This window comes from Lepisosteus platostomus, chromosome 8 (genome assembly GCF_059453375.1).
Source record: "Lepisosteus platostomus isolate fLepPlt1 chromosome 8, fLepPlt1.hap1, whole genome shotgun sequence".
NCBI classification, from domain to species: Eukaryota; Metazoa; Chordata; class Actinopteri; order Semionotiformes; family Lepisosteidae; genus Lepisosteus; species Lepisosteus platostomus.
The window spans coordinates 55,938,403-55,958,841 of NC_142618.1; positions in this window are offsets into that span (position 1 = coordinate 55,938,403).

The window sequence follows — 20,439 nt, forward strand, 5'->3', positions numbered from 1 at the left end:
TCAGTAGATGTATTCATATAATCAAATGACATGACAGACAACTTGTTTTTATCTTTGCAGTTATAGATAAGAAAAATGTATATGTGTATCAGCAATTCCATGAACAGCTTTTATGTGTTTGATATTATTATTATTATTATTATTATTATTATTATTATTATTGTTATTATTATTATTGTTATTGATACTATTAATAAAAGTAGTGGTAGTAAAAAAAAATGAAAGAGATTTTAAATAACTCATATTCATAACTGATAAACAAAGTTGTTTCATAATGTTATCTAAGGAAGTTAGGGAGGAGGTCATTCTCCATTCTCGCATGATGTGAACTCCTGAAACCAGTTTATGATATACATAAATGCGAATAACTTTCCTAGCACCCCTTCCTCCAACCCGACATCACTGTTGCAGCATTTTCTCCAACCAGCACTGGCATATTCTCAGCCAGGGAAATTGAACCCAAAGTATTAAGCACATTATCCCTTTATATTTATCAACTGAAATGGTGATGTTATGCAAAAACGATATTGCCACCTTTATAGTCAGACATATTTGCACTATAACTCAGAATATAAAGATAGTGGTGTTCAATAGCTAGCAGTGACATACCCCTGAAAAAGGCATCCAATCCATACTGAGTATGTGTAACTGCAGATGAAAAGCAAAGTTGTTGTTTTTTTCTCATTCAGCCAATGCTGGAAATAATTAATAATCCAAGCATCTGACTTTTTTAATGCTATGTATTTTTTATGACAGTTTCATTAATCATGAAAAAAAATACAGCTTAAAAACTTTAGCTTATTTCACTGTATCCACAGAAAGTCTGTTAAATGTATAAATCATGCATATTCCTCATGTTTGAATACAGGGTGGAAGTATATCCAAGCCAACTGCCAAAACTACACACATTTTATTTGTTATCTATGTTAACATATGCTAAAGTACTATGCCAAGGTGCTCGTTACAGAACTGCCGATTCATTAAATATGTTTTGGCGGAAGAGGGAGGAGACAGCAATGATTCTGTCTTTGCTGCACAAATAAAGCTAGCAGGTCATTCAAGGATTTAGAGACTTTTGGGTGGCATGAATGGTTGAGGACTGAGTTCATTAAACCTACTACTTGTAAACCTATTATGTATTCAAACTTATTGTATGGTACAGTTTTCCTTTTTTCTATTTTTCTTTCTTTAGCCTTTCAGAAAATAAAGGGAAAATTTTGCCGCTTACACTCTAACAGAATTAAATTGGAGTGCTTCCTCTCTTGCTTTTTAAAAACTGTCTGATCAGAACCTGATGTAAGGATTAATATACCTGTCCAAAAAAGTTTGCTTTTTAGCCATAATGATAGAGTTATGTAAAAGGAAAAGGCATTATATATAACGACAGGTGAAGTGCCTTTGGTTCAGTACAAAAAATGTAATTTTGAGTCTGAGCTTGAAGACCATTGCGTTGGCAGGAAAACTGTATATAAAAGCTTTACTTATATCATAAAAGACACCCTTCACATGACACAGTAGCTTATTACAAGTCAAACAAAAAAGCGTACTACGTACAAAATTGCTTTTCAGTGAAAGCCTTCCTTTGGAATCATGCCAACCAGTGAAACATCCACAATGTTTACAAGGAAAGCTACTGTAAACCTCAGTTCAATTCATTTTTGAACTTGAGTATGATGCATTTAATAAATGTTAATGCCTGCTTTTGTCTATTGGTTATTTTATTAACTAAGATATGGCTATTTTTTGCAGTTGAAAAATTACAAAAACAAAGACATTGTTCTCTCCATGTTTGCATGGGTTTTTGCTGATTATTACGGGTTCCTCCCACCTCTGAAAAGCATACTGGGATTATAAGCAGCTGTCCAATAATGGACATATTAGAAACAATTCTAGACAAGTCCCAAAATCTTAAAACGTATTTCAGCATTTTCATTTTGTAAAACACCAAAAATGCTAAAGAAAACATATCCAGTTTTTGGGGTACTTGTCAGTGACCTACTGATACAGTTCTGAACCTCTTGGACATAAAACATTATAAGGGGATCTTTTAGAAGTATTCACAATCCTCAAAGGCTTGAAGAAGAAGCACAAAACAGAGGACCCAAGTGGACACTGTTTTGAAGTACACATAGAACAGAAAACAGGAGGCACTCCTTTACTAAAATGATTTGGTACCAATTTCTGATCTATGTTGTTGAAGCTGATATCTTGGCAGTTTTAAAGAAACAACTGGATCATTTCCTTGATTTAACTTTAACTACCAAATGAGGTACAGTACATTGACTGCATGACATCCTCTTATTGTAACTTTTCATAGGTCCTCAATTCCTTAGTACTTTTTAATGATTTTTCAATGCAGAGGTGTCCGAATTCATTACGGCTGTTTACATTAATAATATAAATTCTCAGTTCGCAATCAGATTTACTCTGGGGTTTAGACTGGAACTTTGATTCCACAATTGAAGAATTGTAATTATACGATTATAGTACTGTATGTATCATGACATATTTACAAAGCCTGAGACCATGTAACTTAAGATTAAAAAAAAAAAATCTCTGTAAAACCTTTGACCAGAACTTATATCCATTATGCATATACTATTTTGCAAACGTCAAGCAATTGCCATTATAAGTGTTTGGCAAGCATTGAGACCTTCACCATGCAAATAATAGACATTTCAGTACCACTTGCAGCACACTTACGTTGTGTTTGTTGTTTATATAACTAGTTATATTTGATAGGGAATATGAGAGAGCCATTTAACATACAAAACCATTATTAAATGACCAATAAATAATAAGAGTACACTGATGGCTCTCTCAGATCACTAATTTCGTGGCTCCTCTATATCAGGATAACTAGACATAAACACTATGTAAGACTGGGGGGTAATTAAAGTGTTCTCCAGTTATACACCTATAAGAAGTTTATTGCCAAGGCAGACATGTTGCATATTTTTGCAAAGACAAGCAATGTATTACGCACAAGTGAGCTATTCTTTAGTAAAGAAAAATAAGCCTACAAGTATGTAGTAGGCTCCAGAGCTAAAATAATTTAAAGTCCAAAAACATTCATAACCAAAAAACAAGCTTTCCCTGAGATCAACCTACACTTCTCTAAAGACCTCTCTATAAATAGGCAGCTAAGCTGTTTACCAGCTCACAAAGAGTTTCTCTCCAAACTGTTAAACAAAAACTTACACTTCTTCAATGTGCACCTGTCAGTCATACCCTCACTCCTTTCACCCCCTGGTGTAGCTTTTGTAACAGAAGTTCTAGCTTCCTAGCTAACAGCAGTCAATGGCCACTGGAAGCCTGTTTTCTTCTATTTTAAAATGTCATCTAATCAGCCGTCTTCCCTCAATTAATCAGGCAGCTGAGAATGGCAGGTTATTCCTTATTGCCTTCTGGGGAAAGGGCATCAGGTTCAAACAAGAAATGCCATGTTTTCTGAACCTAATGCCCTCTTACAATATACATATACATGAATAATAATTGTCAGACTAATGCTTTGAAAGGCTGTCATGAGGCACATTAACACAATCGTACCTGAGTGCTTAGACCCCATGCAGTTTGCATACCAGAGTAACAGGTCCACTGACAATGCTATTTCTCTGGCTCTTCACACTGCAATTGCTCATTTGGATGATAAAGACACATATGTCAGCGTGTTATTCATTGATTACAGCTCCGCATTTTACCTTAGTTCCTTTCAGACTGGTCAGGAAGCTTAATGGTATCACCTCTCTGTGCAGGTGGATTTTGGATTTCCTGACTGGCAGACCAAAGACTGTGAGGGTAGATGGAAAGCTTTCCTCTATGCTGACCATCAATATAGGTGCCCCTCTGGGCTGCGTGCTTAGCCTCCTGCTGTTTTCCTTGTTTACCCATGACTGTGTGGCCAGATACAGCTCCAACTCCATCTACAAATATGCTGATGATACTGCCATTATTGGCCAAATCACTGATAATGATGAGACAGCCTAAAGGGAAAAGGTCAGGAACCTGGCAGAGTGGTGCATTGACAATAATCTCTCCCTTAATGTCAGCAAAACCTAAGAGCTGGTCATTGATTTTAGAAAGCAGGGTGGGGGCCACACCCCTATCCACATCAATGGGGTGGCTGTAGAGATGGTCAGCAGCTTCAAGTTAGTAATGATTTAACATGGTCCCAGCATGTACTGTAACTGAAGCTACAAAGAAGGCACAACAGCCCCTTTACTTCCTCAGACAGTTGAAAAAATGTGGTCTATCTTCAACTGTTCTTACCACATTTTACAGGTGCGCTCTTGAGATTGTGCTCACATGGAGTATTACAGTGTTGTTTGGCAGAGGCTTGGTGTCTGACCAGAAGGCGTTAGAGGGGGTGATCAGGTCAGCCAAGTCCATCATTGGAGTACAGCTTCCCTCTATTGTGGACATTTTTACAACTCACTGTCTCATGAAGGCTGGAAGTATCGCTAAGGATACCAGTCATCCTAGTTTCTCACTTTTCTCCCCCCTTCCCTCTGGGAAGCGTTATAAGAGCATAAAGACATGAACTACCAGATTTAGAGACAGTTTTTTCCCACAAACTGTCAGATTACTGAACTCTACCCCTACCACTGGCTCACACTGATGTTTTTTTAAGTTGTATGTTATTTAACTTGTTGTTGCTGCTGCTGTTCTGTTTGGTTGTTTTGGTGTTTTCATAATGTCTTTCTATTGGAACATACATGCAAATACACATTATTGCACATTATTGCAATGACTATAAACTGAACAGAACTAATAGCTGAATATTGTACAAACAAAGCAGTTTGTATTAGTAATGCTAAAATCAATGATGACTGCACATAATGTGACTTCAAGGTATTCATTCATATTTTGTATTTTTAACATAATTTGGTTCTTATATTACTGCTTAATTGTTTTAACATATATTGTTTATGTCTTTTTATATAATTAAAATGTATGTGCTTTTCAAATGACACTTGCAGTGGTGTGAATCCTTTTTGATGGCAAGAGCCCTGTGTGAGCTGAATCTTACATTAGAAAATATTAGAAAAAATAAAACATTTTAATCAAACTTTTAATACATAAAATAGCTATAGTTGTATAAAAGTTATAGTTCAGAATTTACAGTCCAGTATCATGTACACTGTGCTAAAGTATGTAGGAATCATATGAGCATATCAAATTAAAGTGGGAAAGTGTGCTGTACACAGCAAGTGAACGGTGCATTGCGCCATCCAGGCAGCCAAGAGTTTCCAAAAAAATTATTTTTCAGTACCTTATACTGCATACTGTATGTAACAGGATTCAGTTCAGTGAACATTTATGTATTCTTTTAAAAATTATTTGTATAAAGCTATCATTTAACCACATTTTTTATTTAGAAAAAATGGGACAAAAGGCTTGCAACATGATCAAAACACTTTTATACTATTAGCCTCGTTTAGCTTATAGCCAAATTTCTGGAGCGTGCTTTACTATCTCTTCAAACCATTTTCCACTAATTTCTGTGGAAATGTGTTATTGAATGTTTGAGCAATTGGAATACAAACTCTGTCCCATATCAGTCTCTTTCAATTCAATTCCTGATATATTTTGTTCAAAACCATAAGTGGGTTTATGTGACTTGAATAGCCAACAGCCATATCGCCCTGCAACTGGCAACCCACTAAATCTAAACAGGTGTGAGCCGAGCCTGGTCAGTATCTGCATGGGAGACCTCCTGGGATAAACTAAGGTTGCTGCTGGAAGAGGTGTTATTGGGGCCAGCAGGGGGCTCTCACCCTGTGGCCTATGTGAGTCCTAATGTCCCAGTATAGTGACGGGGACACTATACTGTAAAAACGTGCCATCATTCAGATGAGACATAAAACTGAGGTCCTGACTTTCTGTGGTCATTAAAAATCCCAGGGCAATTCTCGAAAAGAATAGGGGTGTAGCCCCAGCATCTTGGCCATATTTCTCATTGGGCCTTACCAATCATGGCCTCCTAATAATCCCCATCTATGAATTGAGCTTTTAGTGGAGTGTCCAGAAAAGTGCTATATAAGTGTAAGCAATTATTAATTATAAATGCGTCTTGGTTCAAGCATGTTCCACAATCTTTTTCCAGAGCACCTTTTGCCTTTTTTACATTTACATAAAGAGGTGTCAGTTACATGCTTAGAGGTCCCGGAGCCCAAGAACAAATTCCGTACAGATCAAAGCATAGTTTTGTATAAGACATTTTTCTTTGTGAAAATACTTAAAGCCATTTACAATTTTTAAAAATATTTCTCTTTATCCATGTCTTACTAGGTTTAAGTATCAATGAGCATAAGTGTAATTATAGTGTAATTATATACTGTCATTACTATTGGTGTATATACTATTTAATTTTGAACACAAAAGAAATCAAGTTGGTTTTAGTTAAAGTAAAAATAATAGCAGATTTTATCTTGTAAACAAGTATATACATATTTAAAATGTAAACAAAAGAATAAGTCTTGTGTGGTGTTAGCTGGCATACAAAGAAACCATTAACACAGACACAGAGGCAGGTACTGTACTGCATCCCTCGCTCACCACTAATATTTGAAGCTTGCATAGTTTAATTTTTAATGATTGCACATTCATTACATATATATATATTACTTTCACCTCCTATACCCTCAAGGTTTCTGGTGTGAATCTCATTCAAAAGGACAGGGATCATGTATTATGATTTCAGGAAACTTAATTACAGTGGATATGTCAATTGCACCTTTGCCCATTCATTTGCTAAAAATCATGTTTTGAACTAAAATGCCTATTAGGTTAAAGGAAAGGTGATCAGTTATATGATAACCTTCATTAAGGAAAGAGCAAAATCAGACAAAAAGTAAAGCAGTGTTCAGTGATCAAAACCTGTCTAAAAAGGCACGGATTTCGCATGCATAAAATACACAGACACTGAACTAGTACTCAATTACTCAATGATCTTAACTTAAACTTGAAAGCACCAAGAGAGAGGTGAATATAATGTAGGTGAACATATAAACCCTGTTCTGATAACACCCTAGGTCCAGAATTAAACCCAGGGCCCTTGTGCTGCAAGGCAACCACTGGTGCACCACCATGCGGCCTCTTGCAGATTTATTCACAATTAAAATAAAATCACTCTGATTAATATAGTTATTGCTAGAATGTAATGTCAACCATTAGTGTATCCATAAAGCCCTACTTAGGTACTTCACAAGTAAGCAAATCTGAACTGACACTTCTTTTGGATGGCTGTTAAGCATGAATAATGAACGTGTCTCAAAAGTAGCGAGGTCTAAAAAAATGATAGGGAAACACTGTTTTAGTATGACGTGACTTATTGTTATTGAATAGAAATATGGCTAGTTTAAATTCAGTGTAGTTTATTTTGTTGGCTGCTGCTGATCATATGAATTTGTATATGACAGTAAAGTGCAGCAATATCCAGAGATTGAAAAGAAGATTTGAATACTCAGGCAAGAAGCAAATCTCAAACTTTGTGATTTCATGGAAGGAAATCATAGTTTATGTGGAGGGAATGAAATGACCATATAAGAAGGAATATGCAGTGCCTTGCTGAAAAAACACAATATGTCTATGATTATGATTAGACTAACAGTTGTAGCATAAACCAATCCAAGTTCTGAATAGTTCACTGGTTTGAACTCACAAAAAATAAAATTGCTGATCCAAGAAAAACCCTGCTGTGTCTTACACAAAACCTGACAATTGTGAAAATGTTAACTATTTTATTAAGATGTACATATCCATATATCTATGAATATATCTCTTCATGAACAATTTAATTATACAACATTGTTCAAAACTTTTTAAGAAACACTTAATAATAATAATAATAATTGCTTACACTTACAGTGCCTTGCGAAAGTATTCGGCCCCCTTGAACTTTTCAACCTTTTGCCACATTTCAGGCTTCAAACATAAAGATATAAATTTTTTATTTTATGTGAAGAATCACCAACAAGTGGGACACAATTGTGAAGTGGAACGAAATCTATTGGATTTTTGAAACTTTTTTAACTAATAAAAAAATGAAAAGTGGGGCGTGCAAAATTATTCGGCCCCCTTGCGTTAATACTTTGTAGAGCCACCTTTTGCTGCGATTACAGCTGCAAGTTGCTTGGGGTATGTCTCTATCAGTTTTGCACATCGAGAGACTGAAATTCTTGCCCATTCTTCCTTGCAAAACAGCTCGAGCTCAGTGAGGTTGGATGGAGAGCGTTTGTGAACAGCAGTTTTCAGCTCTTTCCACAGATTCTCGATTGGATTCAGGTCTGGACTTTGACTTGGCCATTCAAACACCTGGATACGTTTATTTGTGAACCATTCCTTTGTAGATTTTGCTGTATGTTTGGGATCATTGTCTTGTTGGAAGATAAATCTCCGTCCCAGTTTCAGGTCTTTTGCAGACTCCAACAGGTTTTCATCCAGAATGGTCCTGTATTTGGCTGCATCCATCTTCCCCTCAATTTTAACCATCTTCCCTGTCCCTGCTGAAGAAAAGCAGGCCCAAACCATGATGCTGCCACCACCATGTTTGACAGTGGGGATGGTGTGTTGAGGGTGATGAGCTGTGTTGCTTTTACGCCAAACATATCGTTTTGCATTGTGGCCAAAAAGTTCGATTTTGGTTTCATCTGACCAGAGCACCTTCTTCCACATGTTTGGGGTGTCTCCCAGGTGGCTTGTGGCAAACTTTAGACGAGACTTTTTATGGATATCTTTGAGAAATGGCTTTCTTCTTGCCACTCTTCCATAAAGGCCAGATTTGTGCAGTGTAAGACTGATTGTTGTCCTATGGACAGACTCTCCCACCTCAGCTGTAGTTCTCTGCAGTTCATCCAGAGTGATCATGGGCCTCTTGGCTGCATCTCTGATCAGTCTTCTCCTTGTCTGAGCTGAAAGTTTAGAGGGACGGCCAGGTCTTGGTAGATTTGCAGTGGTCTGATACTCCTTCCATTTCAAGATGATCGCTTGCACAGTGCTCCTTGGGATGTTTGAAGCTTGGGAAATCTTTTTGTATCCAAATCCGGCTTTAAACTTCTCCACAACAGTATTACGGACCTGCCTGGTGTGTTCCTTGGTCTTCATGATGCTCTCTGCGCTTTCAACAGAACCTTGAGACTATCACAGAGCAGGTGCATTTATACAGAGACTTGATTACACACAGGTGGATTCTATTTATCACCATCAGTCATTTAGGACAACATTGGATCATTCAGAGATCCTCGCTGAACTTCTGGAGTGAGTTTGCTGCACTGAAAGTAAAGGGGCCGAATAATTTTGCACGCCCCACTTTTCATTTTTTTATTAGTTAAAAAAGTTTCAAAAATCCAATAGATTTCGTTCCACTTCACAATTGTGTCCCACTTGTTGGTGATTCTTCACATAAAATAAAAAAATTATATCTTTATGTTTGAAGCCTGAAATGTGGCAAAAGGTTGAAAAGTTCAAGGGGGCCGAATACTTTCGCAAGGCACTGTATTTAGCACTTTTCAGGACACTGCACTCAAAGCGCTTTACAGGTAATGGGGACTCCCCTCCACCACCACCACCTGGATGATGACGGATAGTGCGCCAGAACACTCACCACACATCAGTTATCAGTGGGGAGGAGAGCAGAGTAATGAAGCCAGTTCACAGATCGGGATTATTAGGAGTCCATGATTGGTAAGGGCGAATGGGAAATTTGGCCAAGACGCCTGGGTTATACCCCTACTCTTTTCAAGAAACGCCCTGGGATTTTTAATGACCACAGAGAGTCAAGACCTCGGTTTTATGTCTCATCCGAAGGACAGCGCCTGTTTACAGTATAGTGTCCCCCTCACTATACTGGGGCATTAGGACCCACATTGGCGGCAGGGTGAGCTTCCCCTGCTGACCCCACTAACACCTCTTCCAGCAGCAACCTTCGTTTTTCCCAGGATGTCTCTCATCCAGGTACCGACCAGGCTCACACCTGCTTAGCTTCAGTGTGCTGCCAGTTGTGAGCTGCAGGGTGATATGGCTGCTGTCTTGTGGGAATAAATGGTACTTTGCTCATCTTTGTCATACTTAAAAGCAGATAGTTGGTAAAGTACTTTCTTTTGTAATTATTGAGGTTTATTTCTTGGTAATTTGCGGTAATTTGTAGTACTTTGTGTTAAACGGTAGAACTCACTTTAGAGAACTTTGTAGACCTTTCTAATTATTGTTAGGACTCTGCCCTTCATCTAAAATTATGCTGGTTGGTCCCTCTGCCACACCTGCATTGTCACATGGTCTCATTGTCAGCACTGATGCTACAGCCTCTAAGATCTTTCTTAGACAAAACAAACATTAAAATCTGATGGTTGAAAATGCAGAATCTAATAATGGGAGAGAAACAGCAGTCACTGCACTGCATTGTAGCCCCCACCATGTATGGGAGTTCATTACCATGCTGTAGAATGATGCCAGTTTTGAAAACCATGCAATGCTTTGGCTCTGACATTTTTACAAATGTTGTTCATTAGTGAGCATTTGACACTTTTATATTATTTCGCTGCTGCATTGTTTGCACATTTAGTGCATATTGCAAGAAATTGCTGAGCCATTTATTATTATAGAGTGAAAATCTTTCAGACAGCAAAGACAGGAAATATGCTGTACATATTGTCTATTTCCATATCCATCCCAACACAACATAATTTCTTTAGGGGTAAAATTCTGGATTACCAAACTATGGTCACACATTTTTCATAATCAGAGAATTTTGTGGATTATGGTGGGTACTGTACTTTGAAACACACCTGTGATGACAACAATGTCTTATTGAAAACTTCCAAATCTGTCAATCCTGACCTAATTGTTCCAGTGGCAGCTGAAGTCGGTCATCCAATCTTTGTTCATCCACACACATCCTTCCTTTTTGAATCCATTCACACTTTTCTGTTGCATGCAGTTCAGACCATATTATGTAGTAGTATTTCTATGAATAATGTACACCTGCTGTAAGCAAATCTTTATGACTTCTCCCTGAATCTTAGAAAGCTGAAATCTTTCTTCCAATCGTAAATGGGTTTCCATCTTTACAAAATGAGTACCAGTGTACATGCTGGGAAATCACATACAAAGTAGTCAACAAATAACATACATTTACCATTTGAATATTACACCTAAATAATGCAATAATGTTACTCACATTAATGTTTACGACAGTAAAATGTGCTTATCATCAAAATGATTGCAATGGCAACAATAAGGGTGATATTCAATATTACAACTAAAACATTTTTTAAAAATGTAATAAAAAGAAATTTGTTTTTAATAATGTTTCTACATGAAACGACTAATTCCAGTAACATGTTTCTTGAAAAAGTAATTAAATTACAAAAATTGCTTACATGTGACTACTTTCATAATGCTGATGAACTCCAATCATTGAAGACCACAGGGTACTGTTGATTTTATTTTAGATGAACTCTTAATATCTTAATTACTAGTTAATTTAGCTCAAATTAACTTTTTTGTATTTGATATCCCTAAAACCATTGCTCTCAGTAATCACATCCCTTACAAGTTCCATCAATATATGCAGGATGAAGAGAACACCTTAATTTGAATCACAGGAAATTGCTATTCCATATCCATAGCATTTTGTAAAGCGACTCCTTATAAGAATGAATGCAATAATTCTATCACTATTAATTTATTATTTCATATAAAGTACATATATGTACAATGAGAAAAAAATCAGACAACAAATAAATAATCTAAATTAGTTATTTTTGTAAGAGTGCTCAAATGTTCAGACATGACCACCTTGTCATTTTGTTCAACCTCTCATGTTTTATAATGTGCCTTATTTATTTGAGAACCATCTGTGCTGCCTGTTGGCATTCATTTATTTTAATCCATTGTATAATGCCAATGTAAATTGCAGAGAAAATAGAAGACATTTCAATGGATAAGAGGTAGAAAAATATACTGACAACTTCAAACTCATGGAAGTATAATTTCTAAAATATTCACAAGATGTAAAGGCAGAGTTCAATATTTTAATGTCTCCCCTGTTCAAAACAACAGTTAAGAAAACAAGGTTATGGTATACAGGTTAACAGGTAAGAATTTCTACTAAATCTAATTAAAGCCTTTCTACAGGATGAAGTTATTCTGTGTTGCTGCATGATGATTAACATGATAAACAAAAGTGTATTTTTGTAGCTGGACACAAAGACAAACAAAAACATGAAATCCAACATTTCTGTATTGAGAGAGTATGTTCCCAAAGTTTAGGCTTGGTCTGTATTTTGTTCCATATTGGTATATTGTTACAGATATGGTATATTTGACTAAACACCAAAAACAGTCCCTGTAAATGAACTGCAGCAATGAAAAATATGTTTAATGTTTGGTGAAAATCATTATGTAAGTACAAATAAATACATAAATTAGAATTAGAATTAAGCAAAATTAAAGTAATTATTATTTTCTTTCTTTTTGAAAAAAGACACTAGCCTTTACTTATTGACAATGCTAACGCTAACTAATTGTTTTGATTTATCAGAACTCCTTTTCATTCAAACATAACGTAAAGCTTACTGATAAAAAAATCCAAAGTAAAAATCCAAAGTATACATCAGAAATTCTCCACCACACAGATACAAACTGTGCCAAATGTTGTCCTAATCCAGTTTGAAATGACTCAAATATCATACCTCTAAAATTGGATCTAAATAAGATTTTTCACAGTTCTAATGTGCACAAACGTACCCTATATAGAGTGTGTGTTTCACCCTGGAGGTTTAGAATGTTCTTTATTTTCAAGTATACTAATGATAAACTGCAGTGAAAGAAATCCTTGCTACAACATATTGTTTCAGTAATAAAGAATTCTACTTAAATTACACAAAAACAGGTCATGATGTAAGATCTGTTTAAACTGCATGTTAGTATTAGTCTTGACAATACACAATTAGGTGACTCACAAAGATGTGGTGGAAAATAAAGTGTAAATAATGTACAAATATGTCAAATTCAATAGTCCATAGATAAGAAATAAAGGGAAAAATAATACCTGACAATTGCAGATTAAATTGTGTACATATGATTTGCATGTAGAACTACGTTTTCCTTATAAAAATTACTTTGATTCAGTGAATATAATGCTTATAGAAGGCTAGACAGAATTGATGTGTATCGAAAGCATCACATCCCCAGCTGGTATTCATCTGTTGTCTTTCTGGCTCACTTTCAGCTCCACAAGCCAGACAACACTTCTTCCAGTAGACTAATATGCCAAAAGGCAGTTTTCTATTGTTGAAGAATTTAACATCATTGGGTGTGCTGGGAACTAATACCACCACAAGATTTCATGATTATAGATCTGTTATATTGCAAGTATAAAGAGCCATTTAAAACAGCAAAGCAATTGCTAAAAATAGAAAAGAAAACTTAAACAAAACTAACTGTTAAAATGTGAAACAAATTTCACATCGTGTGGTTAACAATTGTATGCATGTAACTATTTTGAAAAAAATGAGACAGGTAGTATATTGTTATAGACTATACCAATACAAACCTGTACTGAACCCAGTATGAATTTCCATTAATCTAAGTAGTTTTGTTTTTCACATAACTGTTTGTATTATAGAGCTCTAAAATGTAAAATCATTCCTCTGTGTATGGACCTGGCTTTTGGGGGCCTGTGTGCATATGTTTTGCCACTGCTTGATATATACTAAACCCATAATAAATCCAACACAGAAGTCAATTATACAGTAGTTTAATATGTTTAAAGCCTCATCCCTTACATTATGAGCAACTCCTAATGCCTTTTTGAATGATTTGGGAGATTGTAAAAGACTTTCACTTTTATGTTTCTTTGGACAAAATCACAGGTTTCCATTTTTTGTTGATAGCAGATTCACTTCTTAAGCTTTTACAGATTGGTCTACAGATTATTTCAATCACCTGTCAGTCACTGTGTGGCAGATGTCATTGCTTCTCTTGTCATGGAATGATTTATTGGTTTAGTTGAGCTACAGCCACCGGGAAGGATATATCAAAAACCTCCAGTAGAACCAGCAGGGGTAAAAGGAGTGCCAACTTCAACCTTTGTTCTCTAGAGATGAATTTTGCTGCTAGTTATTGTTTGCCATCTGTTTAATTTCCAACCTCTCACAGCTTTGAATGTGTAGACATGATTTCTCTGACTCAACTCTGTCGCCTTCTTTACCCTCCTAATTTAACCCCTGCTGTGACTCACCATGTTCACTGTACAGCACTCTGATTTACTGGCAAATTATCAGTGGCTCTATTTCAATATAATTAGAATTGCAAGGTTCCTTGAGTGTGTGCTAGCATTTTTAATGAAATAATTGTCTTTTTCTTGTCTGTAGGAATGTATGTGAAATTATCAAGGTTATAAAAATATTAGAAATCGTAGAATTATAAAAAGAATTATCTTTCAGAGAATGTATGTTTCTTTATTTATAAAAAACTATTCATGGGTAAGTATTTTAATTTTGAAGACAATATGTAATCTTCAATGGAGTAAGAACAAATATTTAGTCAAAACTACTTTTACATAAATTAATAAAAACTATCTTGACAAGTATTCATTAGTGCTTTTCAACTCTCATTTAAATGCTCCATTTGTTCTTCTATTACAAAATGTATTTGAAATTATTATATTTTAGTAATACACACTAAGAGTAGTAACGACTAGTAGACAAGACCACTGAATAAATGCATTTATTTCCTAGCTGAACAGGTTGAAATGCGGATGGCACTTATAGGGTAAGAATTGTGTTTAGGTAATCAGTGAATCAGCAGAGATGGACAATAAAATGTCTAACAGGCTCCCCAGCTTTCTAAAGCTATCCATCCTTCCATGCATATTCTAACTGCTTTATCCAATACAGGGTGATAGAGGAGCTGGAACCTAACCCTGCAAGCAAATACAAAGAAAAAAAAACGCAAGCAAAAGTATGTATTTATTTGTATTAATATATTTAACAATTTTTGTTATAAAATACATGAATCATCCATCAAATGCATTCCACAGGTAGGGAGGACTCTTTACACATCCACATTTGCTTCACAATACTATTGGTCCAACCTTGAAGAATTTGCTTCACAGAACAAATTAATTAAAATTATTTTAAGTTGTTTAATGTTGTGAGACTCAGACTCCAGTGAACTGGACACCTAGTTTGCTCTTCCACAGAGAATGAGGTATACAAAACAAAAATGCAGTATGTAAACTGTGGTGTTATTTTTACTTGGTGTTACTTTGAAATAAATCATTACTATTGTAGACTATGTTACTCTCATATCAGTGGTGTTACCCTCATGTAAGCTATGAAACATAAATGTATTTGTCTAAAATAAATAGTATTTTAATTACTTCTCTTTTGTTTGGTTTGTCTTACTCAAAAAAGAGGAATATTATTGTACTGTATATGATCTTCTATCTTATCTATCTGATTTGTTTGGTTTCACTACCTCTGCAAGGAACTATAACATCAGTAATTTTAATTATCGGTTGTTTATATAGAACATTTATATATAGCTATAAATGGGGGGCTACGGAAATGGTGAATAACATCAATTGACTGAGCAGTTTAGTCAATAAGATAAAATAATCATAACCTCCAACCTGTATTGATTTATCCAAGAATATACCCGACCAGTTGGTATAGTTAGAGGCATGTGAATTCCTTATTTTCAGGCACAACTTTGGTGAAAAGAGTAATAATTCAGGTACATTTGATCAAGTAAATACTTATTAACAATGGCAGGGACACACACTACACTTCACACAAAATAAACAACACACAAGTTTCTCTATATATCTAGTGTGTAGAGACATGGTGTTTTATAGACCTACTGTATAGTAAGTCTAGACCATCCAGAAAATAACCAGACTACTAAAAATATTCAAATCTTACATAATACCTACAGAGGCCAAAATAAGAAATAAGCTTCGCACTAATCTAAATGCAATATAACCTCACAACTGGCAACCCACTGAAGCTAAGCAGGTGTGAGCCTGGTCAGTACCTGGATGGGAGACCTCCTGGGAAAAACTAAAGTTGCTGCTGGAAGAGGTGTTAGTGGGGCCAGCAGGGGGAGCTCACCGTGCGGTCTATGCGAGTCCTAATGCCCCAGTATAGTGACGGGACACTATACTGTAAAAAGTCGCCATCCTTCGGATGAGACGTAAAAACTGAGGTCTTGATTCTCTGTGGTCATTAAAAATCCCAAAGCGTTTCTCGAAAAAAGTAGGGATGTGATCCCGGTGTCCTGGCCAAATTTCCCATTGGCCCTTACCAATCATGGCTTCCTAATAATCCCATCTATGAATTGGCTTCATTACTCTGTTCTCCTCACGTGGTGAGTGTTCTGGCGCACTATGGCTGCTGTCCCATCATCCAGGTGGATGCTGCACATTGGTGGGGGTGGAGAGGAGTCCCCATTACCTGTAAAGCTCTTTGAGTGCAGTGTCCAGAAAAGCACTATATAAGTGTAAGCAAATATTATTATTAATTATGGTCTGTTCTTTTTTTCCTCTTTTGTCTGTCTTCATCTGATTTTATATGGTTTCTTTCTGGAATGTTGATTGACACTTAATCATTGACCCAGAACTTAATTCACTAAAGTAAACCAAGAAGGTTCCTTTGATCAGTGTTTCTCACACCCAGCACAACTAAGTAAGAATCTCAGTTTGAAGCTCTAGGAAGTGGAAATATTGACACTAGTTAGGTCATTGTGTCTAGATTCTTAGAGAGACCTCTATTGTTATCTAACTAATAATGTTTAAGTAATCAATCATTCTAATTAATGATTCATGTTTAAAATTAGAATAATGTACAATTGTTCCTATTGCTTTAAATAAATTCTTATTTGTTATTATTTGGATTATAAGGCTTGAATATTACAGATAAAAAATATATTCCAGTACAACAGTTAGGAAAATGTAAATTTGGCTTCCAAACATCCTCAACATTAAATGATTCACAAACATTTTCTTCTCAGAGTGTACCTTTGTATTTGTATTTGTATTTCTTTGTATTTAGCACTTCCTCTCAGTGCTAAATGTGACTGTGGATCTTAGCTGAAGCTGGTTTGGTGGGCTAAACATTGGAGGCAAGTGTTGCAGCTGATGCACTCAATTCCATATTGCACAGTATTTCTATTGCAGCTGTCTCATTCTTAACTAAAGGCCTATGAGATTGTGGGCAATGAATATTTGTGTGGCGTAGCACCTGTGGGTGGGTTGTTGTTTTATATTGTTGTACTCTTCTTTTTTTAAGTAATAAAAATGATAAAAAGGATAAAATCTGCAAGAAATCTATTGTTCTTTTCTTCTTATTAGACTTCATTCATTCATCTTTCAGAGACGTCTGACCAGTCGTGCCAGCGGATAGTCAGTTTTGAGTCGGCCTAAGGATGGTTTGGACTGATAACAGAATAAGGAAAAGAGGATAAAACATCTAAATAGCAGAATTATTTGTCATTGTTAGATAGGCTTGTCTGTACAATCTGTTAAATCATAAGTCACAATATTTACCAAAAAATACAATAATGCTTGCTTATTTGAAAGTGAACAGAATAGATTCCAGCAATCAAAACATATGCATTAATCATCCTATAGTAAATATGTGGAACCTGTTTGTCAATCACATATATTTTCTCTGACCGGTTTTTCCAAGTGGACAAAACAATCTATCCCTATGATTGCACATTAAGCTGGAATTGGTTCATGTTTAAAACATTGCAGTTTTTTTTTGTTACTTCATTCCTTACTGTTCTTTTGTAAATGTAACATAAATATATAACCTCTATTGCAATATTTATTTATTTTTTCTTGTTTGCCTTTCCAATATAATTTTCAACCACATGATTTAGGAGGTCAGTTCACCTTTTTCCTTAACTGGATTTAATTATTGTTTGCATTAAAGTAGAAACTTTCTTCTTATATTCTTAATTTAATTCCTTAACCATTTGGGTCATGACTTTTCTGACTTTGATTTCCATACTTAAAGTCTGTTCTGTCTATCAAGAAGATGTTTAAAATGTTGCCATCAATCAGGTATTGATTCCATACCTAATATTTTCCATTCTATGTCCACTGTACAGTTTCAAAGTACTATATACTTTCAAAGCATAACATATTATGATACCATCTTTTAAAAGTATGATATTAGATTGAAATATTTTGTTGTAGGAATATATCAAACCATACACAAAAACTCTATCTGTTAAAGTCACTAATAAAATAAAGTTAAATTATGATGTTAATATAATCATATTTTAACTGGTCATAATATTTACTATTTTGTTTGTATATGTACATAAAGTCATAAAAACCTCTGTAGTGGGGAATATGACAACTTAACTGGCTTTTACCAGCTTTACTGGTAACTTTACTGAGAAGTTTGCAACATGTTGAAGCTGCAGCAACGGAATAGTTATAAAATCCATATTTTATGTACAGTAGGTTATATACATTACTTGTTTTCCCTAGATATGTGCAAAAGCTACAGTATATCACGTAAGTAGAGTAAGGGTAGGCCCATATTAGGTCATTTTCAAGCTTCTTTAGTCTGACCGATGACCATCTCTGACCAATATTTTGGCATCCAGAAATGCTTGCTTCTGGTATCTGTCTCATTCTCACATTACTTCTTCTTTCTGAGTAGGTTACTAGTGAGACTCTACTTTTTCTTCCCTTACTAGAACGTACTAATTAAAACTTATTAGAAATCATCACCTTGTGATAACAACAAATGATACAGCTAATAACATATATTAGCACTGAGGCTCCTGCGGCAGCCATCTGCCCAGTTTCCCTCCATGTGTGCTGAACTGCATGTGCAATGTCTTTAACAGTCTGCCAGACCCACTGTTATTCCTCTTCTTACTTTACTTGTATTTCCCCCTTTTTGATATACTCTCTCATTTTTTCATGTGGATGTCAAGCCAATGTAATTGCTCTAAGCACTGGAATTCTCACCAGCTTTCCTGGTTTGCCATCTTCAGTCACCTCTGCAGTCCACTAGGGGCTAAAAGACGTTATTTCTTATGTGGAATGTGAAATAATGTGGATTCTAAGTGGCTCCAGACAGGACAAGCCTCACAGACTGTGTCCTCCAAATTTATTCATACCTCTGATGAAATAGAAAGAGATCACAGACCTGATAATGTTTCTTGCTAAATCTTAATCACACGGAACAGGACAAAGTCATATTTGTCATGAATAACTGAAGTACAGAAAACACAAGGGTCACAATTATTTATACCCCTATCACAACATTAAACATAAGAGAAGTTGTGAATTAATATAGTATTTAATAAATTTATCTTCTGAAAGGGGTTACATTGACTAAAAGCCTCTTCTAGAATGCAATGAAGTTTTCAAATGTTGGAGTTAATGATTTCCCATATTTTGACAGGAGGTCCAGGAACCTTTTTTATAACAAACATAAGACTGATAGGTGTGCCCACAAAGCTTAATTTTTAGAAGGAGCTTCTTCCTTGCAACCCTGCAATGAGTTCTACATTTAGTGTACACAGTAAACTTCAAATGACAGTTTTGAAAATTTGTAACCTGAAGATATCAGTGTGTATTGCAGATCTCAATCTGGGATTTACAGTTGCCTCCCAAACTACTTGTTTTAAGCTAACAGTGGCAAGATACACTTACGTATAGCCTTACATGTCTTATAATGGACACTACAGTTGAAAGTTATTGGTGCAGCTTTTTGTTGAATATTAAACCCATCTCCCAAGTTGTGCAGATCAATGACCATTTGACTACAATCTTTTGATGAGCTCTCTGACTTTAAACATGATGTTTTGCATACTCCTACTGAATGGTTCCAAGTATTTCCTTCTTGTGTACCCAAGGGAATAAGGAAACATTCAGAAGCAACTATAAAGGAAGCTGTAGTTTCCACTGTATTTCCAAAGAGAAGAATATAATTGTAGATTTGTTTTTGTTGATAGATTTTAAAAATACTTAGATGTGCCTATAAATTGGAATATTGTTTTAACTTATTTATGACTATTATAACTTTGTTCTGTGTATAACTATATATTTTTTTAAAAGTGAGACAGTATTCAGTCTGTAACTACGATGTTTTTAATCTGTTTTTTTAGGGGTATGAATAAATCTGGAGGGTATTGAATATACTGTATCATCATTTGTCAGAGTGAAAATACCAGTGGGGTTAAACACATGTAAGCTCTTAAAGGTTCAAAGATTCTCTGCCTGGCATTATTTAACAGTCAAGCAGTGCCACGGGAGCATATAATATAATGAGCTGACTCAGTGCTGCTGACTTAACAACTTACTGTATCACTGAGGGTCCATATTATCTCGTTTCTTAATACAATTTCCCTGATGACTTAAATCTTTGAGCTTTGTGTGGAATATTATACAGTGATATTTGAGAG